Source organism: Papaver somniferum, chromosome 4 (assembly GCF_003573695.1).
Source record: "Papaver somniferum cultivar HN1 chromosome 4, ASM357369v1, whole genome shotgun sequence".
NCBI classification, from domain to species: Eukaryota; Viridiplantae; Streptophyta; class Magnoliopsida; order Ranunculales; family Papaveraceae; genus Papaver; species Papaver somniferum.
This window is the reverse complement of record NC_039361.1, coordinates 148,985,419-149,003,834: the sequence shown is the minus strand read 5'-3', so window position 1 is coordinate 149,003,834 and position 18,416 is coordinate 148,985,419.

The window sequence follows — 18,416 nt, the reverse complement described above, 5'->3', positions numbered from 1 at the left end:
CTTGTTCTTTGCCTTAATTATTTAACAATCTGCAGACACTTTACATTTTAACAGGTTATATATTTGGAAGCCGGATAGCTAATACAGGGTACCGATAATAAGGTCTTGATGAGAAAGAAAAATAAAATATGAAAAGGAAGACTACTGACCTTTTTGATTTTATGCTTGCATCAATGCTCGATGTTGAGCATATTCTAAAAGTCTTGGACTTTTGCGGGGTCTTGAGATAGAGGACGGGTTGAGCTCTATTGAAACATCAATATTTTCCAGACTTTCACGAGATCTTTTTCTCGGGGCGTTGTCGGATCCCATTGAAGAAATTGTTCTATGAGTTCTCTTTTGTATGATTACTTTATTCAGATGTTGTCAATTTTTTGTCCTATATGATAAACTCATTATAAAACTGCATAATGTCTGGTAGAAGTTTTAGATGTTAAATAAAACTTATAACGTACATATGAAATCTCATAATAAGTTCTGCATTTGAAACATATTTCTACCTTCATTTCTATCTCTGATTCCCTCTTGGTTTCTAGCTACTTTACCACCACCATCACCACAGCTCACCACCAATACCAAACAAACTAACATGCAAAAATAGACATATAAATTAATTCGAAGCATATAAATTCTGAAAAAACCTAGATAATTTAGAGACCCAGAAACAATCTTTCACCAATTTCCATCAAGATTTCAATTCAAGTAAATTAAAGATAACAAATGAAAGATGATTAACGCAATCCTTACCTGAAATTCACAGTTCCCAGTTCTAGATTTAGTTTCCTACGAGCATAAGTGCATCAACATGTGTAAATGGACAAGCCAATCACGCAGTTCCAATCTGGAATTTAATCGAAATCTCAAACCTCAGTTCAAAATCCATGAGATTTCAATTTTTCAGACAAATCGATTTAGGGATTTTGCAATTGAGTTACTAATGAAATCGACTAGTTTTTCTCCAACATACAACCCAATAATCTGATTACACTCTGGGTTTCATTTGAAATCTCAAATTTCAATTCAAAATCCCCAGGTTTTCAATATTTTGAGACCCATTGATTTGGGGATTTTGCAATTGAGTTTGAACTATTATTGAAATCGAGTAATTGTTCTCCAACCTATCTTGGGAATCACAGTGATGTTGTTTGTGTAAACTATGTGCTTCGATATAATTATGATCAGTTGGGAGAGAATTTTAAAATCAGCATATCGAGTAGAGGGTTCTGAGTTCTTTTTGTTTTCTTCGATGGGTTTTTGGAGAAAAGAAACAACAAATAACCCTTGGGTTGGTAAGAAATCACGTAAAAGTAAAGAAGAGGAGAAAAAATACGGAGGCGTAGTTTAATCACTTAACTGTAAACTGGTGAAAACACCTCTTTTCTTTATATTAGTATATAAGATATATAGCTAAAAAAAGTATTTATTTGATTAAATCGCATAGTTCATTAATATTGATATTGGTTGACAAAAACTTGGATACTTATTCTTCATAAGTATATTTATGTATTAGTATCCATGAGATAAAGTTTGGTACTTTGATATATGGTTGTTTATAAAAGTTAATTATGATCTCATGATGAGTCATTGATGGTTATTTTCTTGTTTTTATGGTTAATGGTTTTGACTTGTATGAAACACAATTACTTTTTGATCGTTTTATTATCCAAATTGTTTCGTGTAAAAAGTCATGATGAGTATCTCATATAAATGACATGTAACTCTTAGATTATTTGTCTTTATTGAAAAAAATGATTTTTTGTTTATTTAAGTGAAAACCATACAAAAAGTTCCATAATGGTCTATCTGTAAACACGTTTGACATAAAAATATGACATTTCTTTAAAAAATGTAAAAGACTGATAAAAAAATGTATATTATTAGTCTCAACCAACATTAACATTAGTGTCATTCTTGGATTTGTTTTCTACATGAATATTATTTATAAGAATATATTTTGTCTCAGTTTATAACGTGAGAGCCATTTTTTAGTTTCTTTATATTTTATCTTTGTTATTTTTATCTTGTTTTTGCATGTGTTTAAAAGATAACCATCATTTTAACTGAAACAACAACTAAAAAACCCCATAATTTTTTTCTCATAGAAACTTTTTATGCACTTTTTCTAAATAAATAATTTTCTTTATTTTGCCCAAAATGTGTCGTTAGTGATTCACAGAAATGAAAACATACCTAGAAATTCAGCGAAACAAAGTTAGTATCTTTGTTCCTTTCACTTTTCGTTCATACTATCCCTTGTTTCTTCCATGGCACCGAGGAAGTTAGTATCTTTGCACATTTGTTTTTTTTTATCTTTTATTCTTTTGAGGTCAAGATTAACTTTTAATAGAGAGGAGAACATTAGAAATATATTAACATATCATGCATAGACTTAAGGAAAACTATGATATTAATGGCTAAAGAGTAAAAAAAAATACAATATCTTTCCTCAATTTAAGATAAGATCCAACAATTAAAAAAAAAAGGTTGATCAATATCTTGACAGTTATGGAATAAGGAGTAGTATAGTAAAACATAATGTTATGACAAACATGGATTAAAATTAATTAATAGTAATTCCTTGAGATAAAGAGATCCAATATATGCCTGGATTTCCCGATAATTTGCAATCAATTCAACATTACACCCACTGTTGCATTTGTTAAAATCTTGTACATTTCACTGCCAAAACCAACTTAATATGCTTTCCCTAGCACAAACCTTGCTTTCAAAATCTTTCTTGATAAATAATGGACGTTATATAATGCAAAATATTAAGGGTTCATTCGAGATATATCATCTAATGGGCGACAATTAGAGTCCAGAACGATCCTCGGACCTTCAACAATATCACAATAACTATCAAAGAGAGACATGAGGTAAGGTGTTATCATGTGTTATATATGAAGGTTCACATGACGAAAAGATCAAATGAAAAACTCTTCAAGTTCCTCGACATGTACAATACCTTACGTGATCTTATTCGGGTAATGGATGAAGTATTCTTCAACGAATCGTCGGTGGAACTCAAAGCGGAAATTTCTTCCTCCATTTGTCGACTCGGAGAGGTAGTGGTAAGAATTTTCTATGATTTAGAGAATTCAATTAAGAGCAACCTGGTGGTGCAGTTCATCCTTTAACTCGTTACACAATGAATTATCTAAAATACACTTTGAACATAAAGATACATTAGAACAAGTATTCAATGAACACAATTTTTTTTTGATAACCCATCCGAAGATGATCAAGAAGACGATAACAACAATGAAAATGCACGTAAAAATCAATCTGTGCCATTGAAAATGCGGGGGTATAACAACCACACCCAATAATTCGTTTGGCAATCTGAGAGGACTTACTGCAATACACTTTCTAGAGAATCGACTAGACATTCATACTCAATCTAGATTAAAGTATATCAAAGAGTATTATATCTCTAACTCTTAATTCAATTCGCAATCAGCAGATAGAAATCTGTGAGCCTGATTGAATATAAGAGGAGTTACTTGAACGGTACCAAAGACCAATGTTCAAGTGTCAATCAATGTAAATCAACAACCAAGGGTTGGATATTCTAATTGATTTATCTTAACGCACAACCTGTGATATTTCAATTATATAACAAAATATAATGCGGAAAAGAAATAACACAGACACCAGAATTTTGTTAACGAGGAAGCCGCAAAAAACCCCGGGACCTAGTCCAGATTGAATACCACACTGTATTAAGCCGCTACAGACACTAGCCTACTACCAATTAACTTCAGACTGGACTGTAGTTGAACCCTAATCAATCTCACACTGATTCAAGGTAAAGTTTTCTCCTTATGTCTCTGATCCCAACAGGATACTACACACTTGATTCCCTTAGCTAATCTCACCCACAACTAAGAGCTGCTACGACCCAAAGTCGAAGACTTGATAGACAAATCTGTCTCATACAGAAAAGTCTATAGGATTGAATAAATCTGTCTCCCAGAGAAATACCCAAGAGTTTTTGTTCTGTCTTTTGATAAATCAAGGTGAACAAGAACCAATTGATAAACCGTACTTATATTCCCGAAGAACAGCCTAGTATTATCACCTCACAATAAACTTAATCGACTAGCGAAACAAGATATTGTGGAATCACAAACGATGAGACGAAGTTTGTTTGTGATTAATTTTCTATCTTGCCTATCGGAGATATAAAATCTCGAGCCAATTATTCCAATTGCACTCAACACGATAGAAACAGCAAGATCAGATCACGCAACTACAAAGATAATAGTAGGGTATGGCTTCACAATCCCAATGAAGTCTTCAAGTCGTTAACCTACAGGGTCTCGAGAAGAAACCTAAGGTTAAAAGAGAATCGACTCTAGTTATGCAACTAGTAACACACATGAGGTGTGGGAATTAGGTTTCTCAGTTGCTAAAGTACTCTCCTTTATATAGTTTTCAAATCAGGGTTTGCAATCCAAGTTACCTAGGTAACAAAGCATTCAATAATCACCGTCAGATGAAAAACCTGATTCAACCAAGCTAATATCTTTCAACTGTTAGATCGAACTTTGTTAGAGCATTGCTCGGTTGAACCCACCAAGCGTTGGTATGTCAAGTTTGGTTGTCATATTTTAGTGAATCAAAACTCATGTTAAGAGTCGCTTGATTATGTATTAGAGTCAACTTCGTATAGGTTAGCTTGAAAGTATTAGGATATGAGACATTACAAGTATTGCGAAGACTTGAAGATGTGAAGAAGCAAGGAGCTACAACGACAACAATCATCCTTCCACTTGAGGTTAGTGATATTTGACTTGAACTGTTTCATTCCCTAAAGTATCTTTCAAGTCGTGCATATTGAAAAAATAAATGCGAAGCATATTTGAACTCTAGATAGATATAGTATTAAGGAATACAATACGAGGTTTATTGCTTAACCATTAAACTTTGTAGATAAGACATCGCCATAATCATTTGAATGCTATTGTGATTATGTATGGGTATGAGGTGAGGATTTCATCCCAGGGAACAATGTTTTACATGTGTTCTAAGGAAGTCAGTTCATAAACTTGTTTGTGAACCGAAAATGAAATTTTCAGGTGTTATTGGTCTTGTTATTCATTGCATATCTTACGAACAACCAATATGTGTGATTGAGTATAACCGCTCACAACTTGTTTGTATTCTCGGTAGAACAATTCACAAAGGCCTGACTTATGTATTGGTATGAATTTTATTAGTGAAACCGATCTTAAGTAATCAACTGAGATGGTATGATCAGGTTTGTGTTATGTCTGATCAAATTTGGGAAAGGGGAACCGATCCTAGTAAGAGGTGCAGTACATCACAAAGGGGAACCGATCCTTGTATGAGGTGCAACAAGGTTTATAGCATAAAGGGGAACCGATCCTATGGACATGTGCAACACGTCTTTAGGCAAAGGGGAACCGATCCTATGGACATGTGCAACACATATAAGTTAGAAACCATATATATCTGGGGAACCGATCCTAGTACCTAGTCAACCGAATTTTTGGAAAGCAAGTGTGACTATGCACAGTACTCACATAGAGGTAGAACCGAAACTTGTTTTGGTAGAACCGTTAAACCCATGATTGTGATTGAATGTTTTTTTGATCAATCACATAGTTCTTGAAAGTCATATGAATCAATTCTAAACTTGTTTGGAAGTGTGGAAAATCGGTTTCAAGGTTGTAAGTGTGAAAGAGAACTTACAAAGTAAGGATATCGACATACTTTGAACACGTGCTGTGATGTTTATTTCTTTAATTGTTCAAAGTTATTCCTTAATAGTTAAAGGAAGAAAATCCCAGGATCGAAACATAAGTAAGTGAAGAATCTTTTAATTAAGGTTATTAATTTTATTTTGTAGGGAAATATAAGAATTAGTAATGTGCATTTACTAATTAGATTTCCCGAGAGATTTTGGTCATTATTTTTGGACAGAGCATTTCCAGGAATTATGGAAACCGAATTTATGCTTTAATGAATATATTAAGAATACTTTCTGTTTTGGAAATTCCTTGGTGTCCAAACTTCCTTGTCTATAGATACTTGAAGTTTTCCTTTCTAGCAACTAATCCTTCGTAACAACAAACTTCCTCTTTTGTTGTTGTTACTGGTGTAGCCTCCTATTCGGAGAGGAGAGTAACCTAATTAGGCGAAATCTCTTACAGCCGCTCAGTTTAAAGTCTTCTTTGGGATTGAGAATCTCTAGCGTGTACCGTTGGTGGGAAACTAGATAATTGCGGTTTATCTTTTGTTTTCGGTTTATTTGATTGTCTAACAGTGGTTGAAATCTGATTGCACCTAGTTTTTTTATGCTTGGGGATCTTCTCTTCTGATATAAGATTCACTCAAACTAGTTCAGAGTTTCGATAGGGATCTTTAGACTATTGTTAGTTCTAAAGACGATCTTGTGATAATCCATTGTTAACAGACTCCATTCTATATGTGATTGATCACAAGAGATTCAAGTGATTGTGTGCAGGTTTTTATTGAAGATTTAAGAAGATTTGAAGACAAAGAAGATATTGAAGATCTGACTTGGGTTTATAGTCTTTGGTGTGCACAATACTTGTTTTGTAAAAGAGGATCCAATTAATAATCGGTTTATCCTTGTGGTAGATTGGATTGATTAATTGAGTAGATCGGAATCAAAACAATTCTTAAGATTAAGAGTGTTGTTGGCTTAATCTTAAACGATTACTTCGGTAAATAAATATAAGATAGATCTAAGGACCCGACGAAGGAGTTTTTCTGCATTTGCAGTTTAATCCTGAGAGTATTCAATTCTGGACAAGGTCTCAGGGTTTTCCTGCATTTGCAGTTTCCTCATTAAGAAAATCTTGCCGTGTCATTTACTTTATATTTCTGCATTATAATTGTTTTATTATAATTAAAATAAATTACACAAACGTTGATTCCTATTTACTTGATAAGCAATCATATTGTGTTTGGTTAAGTCCGAACCTTTGCATCAAGTAAACATATTTCGTTGTTGTATTGTCTCGATCTTGTATCCATAGACGATCACATGAAGTGTGAACCGATTAGTTGTATTGTCTCGACTCAATCCACAGACAATCACTTTTAGAGAAAGGACTTATAGGTAGGAAAAGTTTTAGCTTGTGGTATATTTGGGTACCCTCGCCTTTTCAAACTTAGCTTGTTACACACAAATGAAATGTACCCTCATTTAGGTTTATGTAACCGTACTACACCATTGTTGATGGAGGTTCTTAGTTCAAGGGATAAAATCATAAACCCTCTATTTAATGCGTTGTCATCCTGCAAAGGAACATAAGCCATTTAAAAGTAATGAGTGCTTAAGCCTCTTCGCTCACATATGTATTGAGCAATTCAATATATCTGTATATATGAAATTTACTCAAAATGGAGCGTGCAATAGCAATCCCAAAATATTCTGTGAATTTTACCTTCCACCAGCATTATTCACTAATGCATGACTTGCCTAGTATTTTCCTACGCTATGTTCCCAGCCGAACTCTCAATATTGACATGACATGACGATTGAATGTTCGCTCTCAGCAGAGTAGCATGAATCTCCCGAAGTGTCAGTATTGATATCTGCATGGAAGTACTCACACAGGCTGCATCACTCTCTGACAAAGAAAATTTTGTATCGACGCGCTTTTAAATTAGCTCGAACGAACACGCTTAAATTCCTTAAGGAAAATCTAGACTGTTAATATCAGTCTCAAAAATAATCACGGCCGCACGATTTGGCCGCGTGATTCAATAGGCCTAGCCTGCTCCTAACAGAATTAGGCAATCATCACGATGACCACAGGCGAGCCCACTAATTCCCTAGCCGAACGGTTTTCACCTAATACATCCGTAGTGCTTCGAATGATCAACCCTAACATGGGTGATCGCGTTGTTTAAGAAGAGCTCAAACGAGATGAGACCGACCAAAGCGGTCTCAAATGCATCACATCCGTCCAACTTTTCCAGCCTAGTTGGACGGCTTAGATCTTCCCTCAAATGATCGAAAGAGTACTAGCATGATCACCAACGACCCAACTACATTCTTGGTCGGTCGACCTGCCCACTGCAAACCAGAAACTCGTTGAATCACACGCCCAAAGAAGGGTGATCGCGCATCCTTTAAAACCCTAAATTGAATAAGCGACGTTATACAACTTCCGCAAATCAATCGTGTCTGTCCAACTTTGCCAGCCTAGTTGGACGCCTTAGATCGTGTTTCAAATGATCAAGGAGATGCCAATGAGTCCACCATCGAACCAACTCCACACGTGGTCGATCGATATGCTCATAGGAAAACCAAAGCGCATCAAATTGCCAGCCCAAAATAGGGTGAACGCGCTGTTCGAAAACCCTAAAAAAACGATTTGCGGCAACACACTTCTATCGCAAATTGATCATGACCACTCATCTTCGCCAACCGATTTGAGTGGATTAGATCTAACTTTAGACGGCCCGAGAGATGTCAGCGTGCACACTGGTGGATCGTATTTGCACATGGCCAATCAGCCTGTTCGAATTAGCGCCCAACGCTTTGATTCGGCTAACCAAAACATGGATGGCCGCACGACTTCCAAACCCTAAATACGATAATGAAAATGTACAATTGCGGCAAATCATCTCGTCCATCCAACTTCACCATCCTAGTTGGATAGTGTAGATTTGTTTTCAGAAATCTAACAAAGTAGTAGCGTGATCACCGACCATCTCTTCCCCACAGGGAGCGATCAACCAAGTGATAGCTCGCCCATAAGGTTCTCAAACGAACACCCAAAGAGGGACAACCGTGCTGCTTTTAAGATGACTGATTTGTGACTGATTCGATCAAGCTCAAAAAACAACGATGCTTCTAGCACATCGATTATTTTCAGCTGCTTATTCGAAAGTGATGCTTCACATACATCGATTATAAGCAATGCTTTATAAATATCGGTTTTACAAATAATTTATTATTTGACCTAAAAGCGCTACGTGTTGCTTTCAGCAACGACACCCGCGACTCGACCCACTTACTCGAGACATCAAACATGTCACAAACTAGGGGATGCTCACTGGGGTATTGGTCTTGCGGTTTACAGCGTACGACATGCAACGCGCCCATTACGAGAAAGTGTCATGAAAGACGGATGGTTAACAGTAATGATAGTAGTGGGTGAACGTGTGATCAGTCTTCCCTCATAACGGAAACACGATGATCATTACCTTCCGCACAACTCCACTTCTCTATTACTTAACTTTCTCCACTTCTTTTGAGATCAGGGTGCGCTCAATGACTTGTATAAATATGTTTTCAATCTATTTCGATAAGATAAAGACACAAGTGTTATCAATACAAGTATCCAGAAACCATTTTTCTGATACAAGTCATAAAACAGCCATACCTTCATAATTCAACACCCTGATCTCAAACACCTTCTTCGCTTCCCTTCCTAAGATCAACCCTTCTCCTTCACCTGTGACCGAATTGAATCTGGAATAGCCATTTCTTGGTTTAGGCCAGAGTCTTACAGATTGATCTCTCGAACTCAAATGTACTCATGTGTAGTACATTTTTTTATGTTTTGAATTCGTTTCTCATCAACACACCCAAATTTACCAAAAACAGCAGAATCAGTTTTTACCCTCCAACAACTGGCGACCACAGTGAGAGATTAGTCTCTCGGTTACAAGATCAATTTTCAAATTTCATTCCAATTTTTTTCTCAAATTCAAGATGGTGGATCTTAGGTCTGGATCAACGACAAATCCCTATGTTACTGGCGCTGAAAACACCCTTGGTGTCAACATTCCTGCCGTTGACACCACTCTAACGCATATCAGCACGATCAACGCGTCTCGTGGCACTACATACTCAACCACCAACACCGGCAGCGCAGAAGACACTCCTTTAGGCGTGACATCTCCAATCACCTGAGCCAGAGCAGCTGTCGCCACCAATATTTCTTTGAGCGTAACGCCCCCGGTCGTTACTAGAGCTACTTCCACTTCCCCATCAGGATGAGAGACCGGAGGAGCCGTAGTTGGCTAATCCCCTATCACCATTGTTGGTTTGATGGAAAGACGAGAAGTTCTCGCTATGGCTCAGATGGACATGGCTACAACTTAGAAAGAGGTACTCACTTTCCTCAAGACGCTAATGGAGCGACTATCACAAGAGCCATGTCAGCACATAGAACCAATGAGGAGTACTTTCAACACTTTTGGCGCAAGCAATTCAACAGGGTGTGCATTCATAGATGAAGAAGTTCGTGTTTCTCCTGATCGCTCAAGGGAAAGGAATCAGTCGTTCAATTTCATCACGCGTGAGGATCTAGAACGACTTCTCCAGCATCGAGGCAAGGAAAACCTAGTAGACCTGCACCAGCATCAGCCTACTTATCCTCCTGATGCGCAAAGAGTTCCTCTTCCATGAGGATACTCCTCTCCTCAATTTTCCCTCTATGACGGAACTGGTAATGCTCATGAACACATCTCTCGTTTTCTGGAGTCATTAGGAGAGCACGAATACAATCATGTCCTCCGCTTGAAAAAGTTCTCAAAGTCACTTACCGGGAGAGCGTACACCTGGTACAACAACATTGCACCAAACAGCGTATCCAACTGGATGGTACCCATCTAACGTGTTATGCTGGAAAATATGCAATTTCAGACATCCTCTGAACTTCGTGAAGATGTTAAACGCTCGGCTACAACAACACCTGCCCTGCTAGAAAGAACCAGGCCTGCCAGGAATGAAGAGCCTCATGATATTCGTGGAAGCATACATCTCACCAACATGAAATACAACCTTCAGCCTTCTGTAAGCAGCTTCACTGAACCAGCAAGAGTAAAACCACCGAGATACAATATTCTGCACGTCCAAAACGGCACACTCCAACCTCAGTACCACATGCACGACTATTACAATGATAAAACAACGTCCGGGATATACCATATCTAGCTTGACGGAAGCAAAATAGGTGAGAGATGCTTTCAGAATTTCGTCTCTCGTAGAAGAATTAGTTGGATTACTGAAGGAGGTCGCACCCGGGACTTAATAGGTACATACGAACTCTCCATGTCAAGAGCTTCTTTATATTTGCACAACGTGTTAGTTAAGTCATCCGCATGAGGGAACTTCCGTACTCCTCAAAGACACGATCCAAAGATGATAAAGGAAAAGGAGTGCGGCTGGGGACTGCTCAACACTACCCATCTCAAAGATGCAAGCAAGCTATCATTATGACTCCAAGATGTCCAAAAATGAGGACATACTCAAGAGAGCAGACGTATTGTCAAAGACCAGCGATATGCCTGGACGTCTATGAAACACAACGTAGACGCAAAGACGGTATCATGATCAGCAACTCGTACGATCTTCATCAACATTGGGTTCAACTCCAACTCTCTTCCAAAGTATTTCTTCAGAAACCCAACGCATCTATCAAGTTGAAAGCTCAATAGATACTCGTGGGCAGGGGACTGTCTCCCTTTTCTCCATTCCATGATAAAACATCAAAGAAACTATCGATTCCATCATCAGCTTCTCCCTCTAATAATGAGACGATCTCTACCATTATATGAAGACTTCCAAGTTCGCGCAAGTAGCTACCACGCCTCTCCCTGTCGGTCTTTTCTGATCACAACTGCTGCCAAGAATCGTTGTTGCTCGCCAGAGCTTCACCATAGCAACAGCCACTACAGACAGAGAATCCCTTCACTGTCAAGGACTTCTTCAACACAAAACAGACGGTCAATCAAGAAGCATGTAATTTGCAAAGGAAAATCAAACTAAAGGTTGGTCAAATCCTTAACCATTATTGTTATCTCCCCTATTTCGAATTACCGGAAGAGAACGTTGCATGCGTTGAGATGTTACAATAGAAACAGTATTATTTCCCATGAGGAGAAAACACGACTTACCAGCCAACACTATTTGTGTGTCGTCTTCCCATATGCCATATCGTATCGCCTCAGAAGAATTGTAAGAACTCATTTTTCGAAATCAAGGGTTAAGGGCACCCTCACTGGAGTTATCTACAGAAGCAGCTTCAACGCACACTCCAGAAGTCGCTTCAACGCTCTCTCCAGAATAAGCCGCTTCAACGCACGCCCTCTCCTGAAGCCGCTTCAACACTCTCTCCAGAAGAAGCGCACGCTCTCTCCTGAAGCCGCTTCAACGCTCTCTCCAGAAGAATCCGCTTCAACGCACGCTCCAGAAGCCGCTTCAACGCATGCTCTCTCCTGAAGCCGCTTCAACGCTCTCTCTCTCTCTCCCGAAGCCACTTCAGCGCTCTCTTCAGAAGCCGAAGCCGCTTCAACACCTTACCAGCAAATGCAATGGAAGTACGTTTTTCAAGAGAAAATAAGCTCGGGATAATTACACCTGGGGACTGCCAGCACAGGATGCCTTCACGTCCCTCAAATGGTTTATTTCTAATATCAGCAATCATCACTGTTGAAGCTTTACGAGCCGTAGAAAATTCTCAACATGAAGACGTACATGTGCATCAAAGACTCCAAAGTACAAATCAGAGATGTTTTCACGTGTCCAGCCACGTCATCGATTCTGAAGTATAACCGGGGACTGATCATCACATCCCATTCCATACAACCATCCAATATTCAGAAGACGGTTCAAAAGATGTTGCTTGGAACGAAGTCCTTAAAGATTCGCGGCACATCGTCCATCCTTCTACCTACCTAGTCGGCACACCACAAATCTTAAAGAACCGTGTAGTCTGCAAGGGGAATATCAAACAAAATAATGAGAGAGCTCAGATTGCAAAATCATGTACACAGGCTCTACTCCAACCTTACCGAGGAGCGCTACGTCTAAAGTTTCAAGCACGAATGAGGAATTTTTATTCGATCAAGCCCTGGCTCCAGCCACATGAAACAAAGACTACTAAACATCAAAGAAGTTTCATCAACGCTAGGGCCAATGACACCTTCACTAGAGTCCTCTCCGGAGCTGCTTCAACATCCTCTCAGGAAGCCGTTTCAACATCCTCTCGAGCCGCTTCAACATCCTCTTGTGCTGCATTTAACATCTTTTTCAGAAATTGCTTTAGAAGCCTTTTAAGGATATTCCTCATGATAGGGTTCATCCACATCAGGGACAAGAACATAATGGAACTAGGATGACTTAACTTAAGTTAGTGGTGGATTCAATCCCTAATTCTTTATTTCTTTGTTCTAGTGCTTCACTGCCATTACTTCCTTGGTTCTTTATTTCTCACTGCCTTAGGCTCATTGCCTTTGATTCTTTGCCACTGTCAATCTTTGCATCTTTGGCTCACTGCCACTGTCACTTACTGTCACTGCTTAGCTTAGGAAACTTCAACTACACACATAAGTCTTTGTGGATCGACCCGTATTTGCACATTAGCTTCAATCGACACCGTGCACTTGCGGTTATCATTTGTAGGATTTTTAGAAGCCTACCAAGTTTTTGGCGCCGCTGCCGGGGACTTGGCGTTGTGTGTTGAAGTTTCTTGGCTTGTATCTTAGCTATTCTTGCACTTTCTTAGCTGTACTTGCATTTATCTTTTAGCTTTTTCTCTTGCTATTCATTTGCATCATCACTACATCTGCATCTTCTCTGCTCTAGTATCATTTGCATTTTGCATCTTCTTTCCATACTGTTCTGCATCATAACTTGTGTCCTTCAATTAATCTTACTGCCTCCTGCATTCACATAATCTCTGCACTCTCAACTGAGCTGAACTGAAACTGCCAACTCCACTACAGTCCAAGCATATTTGCATTCTGCATTTCTGAACTGCACCTGCATCTGGCATCTCAGTTTTTGCATTTGTGCATCTGGCAGCCCCTTATCAGTCCAACTGCCTGCTCACTTTGATATTCAACTGCATCAGTTAACTGACTGCAACCGCAGCTCTTTCATTTGGCCTGAACTGCACCTGCACTGCCACTTCTAACCAAGCAATTTTGCAGTTTTGCATTCCATTCAGCTCCATCTGCAACTGCACAACTGCATTGCAATTCTTCAATTTTGCTCACTTTGCCTGTCTTTTTTTGTGTACTGATCACACACATTTGAGTGTACAGGTAGCTGGTGCTGTTACTGAGCAAAGGTGTGAGCTGAGGCAGAAATCAGCCAAATATAACCCAGTTTACTGGGTGTGGTAGTCCAAATACCCTGCTGGGCCTGTTGCTGAAGCCTGACCCTGCTTTGCTGATCTGCTGGGCTGGGCTGGACTTGGTGTTGTTGTGTTGAAGTGCTTGTGGTGCTGCTGTTGCTGTGAAGCTGCTGCTGCTATTGTTGTTGTTGCTGCTGTTGTGCTCCTGTTGCTGCTGGTGCTGAGCCTGTGCTGCTGCTGCTGCTTCCTGTTGCTGCTGCCAGCCTCTGGTACTGCTGAACTGTTGCTGTGCTGCTGCCTGCTGCTGTTGTTGCTGTGCTCCTGTTGCTGCTCCCTCCTGCTTGCTGCTGTCTGGTGCTGTTGGTGCAAAGCTGCTGGGCCAGTTAAAAGCTAAGGAAGATCCAAAGCCCAACTGGGCTTTTGCAACCAAACTGAGCAGCTGGGCTGTGCTTAAGCAAGTAAGCCTAAACCCATTAAGAGAACCCAACCTGTGGGCTTCCATTTTTAATTTTTGGGCTTGTAATAATTTTTTCCATTTTTTTGTTGGGCTTGTAATTTAAGTTAACTTTTGGGTTTGTATTTGGGCTTAACTGTGGGATTGTCCCTATCAAAATTTTGGGTTTCAAAAACCCAACAAACAACCTAAACAAGTATAACTGAACCTACCAACTCAGCTGGGCTTCGTTAGTTTCTGGGCTTGCTGAAGTCGTTAGTGGGCCGTGTACCCAAACTCTAGGCCGAAAATTGGGCTCTGTTGCCCAACAATTTTTCCAAAACCCAACATGGGGTTTGGCCTTTTATCCCATAAAACCAAAGTTTTCAAAACCCAATAAACCAAAGTGTTTTCTTTTCCCATTAGGTCCAAATTTTCTAAAACCCATTAAAAACCAAATTTCTTTTCAAACCCGATAAAACCAAATGTTACCCATAAAAACCAAATTTTTCCCAAAAATCCAAACCCATTAAAAACCAAATTTTGGGCTTTGTAACATAGTTACTTAGCTTTTGATCCAAATCATGTCTAGATCTTGGCCTACAGTTGGGGAATACAACAAATCCCTTAGAGAACTTGCGTATGGACATACTCCACGTTATGAACCTCCCATAGACCATGATGTCAATAGTTATAGGAATTATTATGGACATTTTCAAAGTCCCGAGCCTCAATACATGAACCCTAATAACTATTCACACATGCATCATTCACCACAACGTGAAAATGAACATTTTGCTAGTGCCTCACTCACACAATCATCACTGATCGATCAATTAGAAGCTCGAATCGCAGCTTTAGAAATGCAATCACATGAGGAATCTGTCACATCTAATTTTCTTAGGCAACCTGAAATCTATGCATGTCCCGCATGTGGTAGTTTAGACCACCCTGTTGAGAATTGTCATATTTTGCATAATTTTAGGCAATCTAGAGAAAATCCAAGGTATGAAATGCCCATAGATTGTGAGAATGGTAGTCATTGGGACCATAATCAATCCTTTGAGGGTTGCGATCAATATTTTGTAAACCCTAATGACCATGCACACATGTACCATTCACCACAATTTGAACATGAAGAATTTTGTACTCCCATGAATTTAGACTCCACCACAGAAGCTTTAAGACTCGGTAAGCAAAACTTTGATAGATCTACATCACGAATTCATGCATATTTAGATCAGATTTTGCTTCACCTACAAAAGGAGGAAATTCATGAGGAAATGTATGTTGTCCCTAATGAAGTGTCTAGTCCCATTCTTGTAAATGATGTTGAATATGAACCTAATTTAGAGGAACATGAATCGACTAATGACACCACCACTGTTAATGAGGACCAATATGCATGCTACCATGATGATGATTATGATGATTACGATGATATGTTAGAAGAACATGAAAATATTGTGGAACCTGTTGGTTCAAAAACATATGGCTTCTCGCCCTCGACCTTCATGAATGTTGTTTTTTCTAATACTCATTGTAATTCATATGATTTTGATATTGACATGGGATTCGTACAATTATTCTGCGAAGATGAGCATGACATAGGAATAGTTGAATCTTCTGTAGACACTAATGCTAATATGCATGAAAATATATTTGATGTGTCTGATTCTCTACCTAGGTCACATTGTGATATTTCTCCTGATTTGCCAATGCATGAGAATAAATTTGTTGATGACTCTGATTGTGATCTTGCCAATTTGTTTGATGATTGTGAGCATGTTGTGACACGTGTAGAAGACTTAGGAGATGTTGATGTGATTAGTAATGATGTGCCTATCTTCCTACATAAGTCACAATCTGATAGCCTTCCACCCAACCTAGATTTGGTTTGTACCCATATTGTCAAACCGACTTTTCTGAGAGTCCCTAATCTAGGTTTGGAACTGTGTGCTTCCCAAGTCCTCTTGGACTATTTTGCTTCTAAGTATAATACATTTGAGGAGCCACAGTTGGAATTAGCATGTTTGCCCGTCCCTAGCACAGTTCACTTTGAGTTAGACCTTGTACATGATGAACCCCCAAAATTGCGAGATTTTGTTTCCAAAATTTTATCTGTTGAAAAATCCAGGTTTGGAGGTAGCTCATTTTGTTTCACAGTTTCACTTGCGTTTATTTCCTGTTATATTTGTGTGAAGCTGTTGAAACCTCTACACTTTGTCTTTTGGGTTGATCCTCAACTCTTTAGATTGTTAGTGTATGGTGAATTTTTTGTATATAATCCAGAAGATAAAATTTCTCAAAACCCTTTTGTTCCTTTTGTATATATTTTGCTAATCCAATATGATCTCGGCTGATATATGTTGGATTCTTGCCTTGAATAACGGAGTTCTAATATTGCTTTCGCCGAAATCGGGTATTCTCTTTCCTTTTTCTCTACTCAACATGATCCTCTTCATATGTTGTATTATAATTTTGTTCATATTTTGAAACATTGAGGACAATGTTTAGTTTAGGTTTGGGGGTGAAAAGTAGATACTTTGATAATATGCCATAATTGAAAACAAGAACTCCTTCTTTTTGAAAAAAATGAAAAAAATCAAAATTAAAAATTAAAAAATTGAAAAAAAAAAACATAAAAATGGAGCTCATTTACCTTGAAATGTTGACTCTTGTGCAAATATGTAATTATAAGGATTCTTAGTCTAGATATTTAGGCACCCCTGATTCTAGCACAATTCACATAGTGATAAGAAACTTGCACGCGCACGATCTACCAATACATGTATAGCCTCATCCTTGAGGTGTTCTATCGGAAGTTTTAGTTGCCAATCACTTTAGAATACTGAACGAAACTTGACTAGCTTGTTCTTTGGTTGGTTGGGATAGAAGGTGGAGGTTACATTAAGAAAGACAACCATCGAATTTAACTGGGTGCATCAAAAAGGGCTACCTCTTGCAAAGTGTAATGTAATCTTTTGTTTCCTTTTGTATATGTATCAAAAGTGTTTCCTTATCAAAAAAAAAAAAAAAAAAAAAAAAAAAAAAAAAAAAAAAAAAGAATGAAAAGAATGAAAAAATCAATCAAGTATTTATCAATTCCATCCTCTCTTGTTCCAAAAATAAAAGAGAGTAGTCAATGTAAATAAGAGTCATGTAAATAGTCATTTTGTTGTTTCATTGTAATAAGCAAGGAAGGGTGTATGCCATTGATGTACAACGCGAGTAATTGTGAAATACCTCCAACTCATTCACAAGTCTCGTAAAGTCCGGACAGCTAGCTAGATTTCGACCTTGGTTCTTAGCCTGAGAAACTATCTCTTGGTGATTAGTAGTCATAACATCCGATCTTTCTTTACACATGTGTAGATACACTTTACACTCTTATCACATGTCTTTATTTGTTATCAGTGCTAGGATTGTGCCTTGGATAGCTAGATTGACATCTCCATTTTGCTGTGAGCTTAAACTGACTTGCACATGTCACATTTGATGGAATCTGAGCTTATATTTTGACCTAGAACTTTGTAGGTACGTTCTAAGCAAACCTTCACGAGACTTCACTCGTCCACTAGGGACACTTAGTGGTTTAAAAGGCTTAGTGCATACGCTAAATGCATTCGAGAGACCAGCGACAGTGGTATAGGTAGGATTTCCTTAGTTTTGTTTTACTTGAGGACAAGTAAAATTCAGGTTTGGGGGTATTTGATGAGTGCTAAAAAGTGCATATTTCTATATATTTTTCTTGGCATTTAACTCATCTTTTGTGCATTAATTCTACATTTTATCCCATATTCTGTGTTTTCGTTGTTTTCAAGAATAAATACTTTTCTTAATTAATTTTACATTTTTAGGTACTAAATAAAGCATGGTTATCTCAC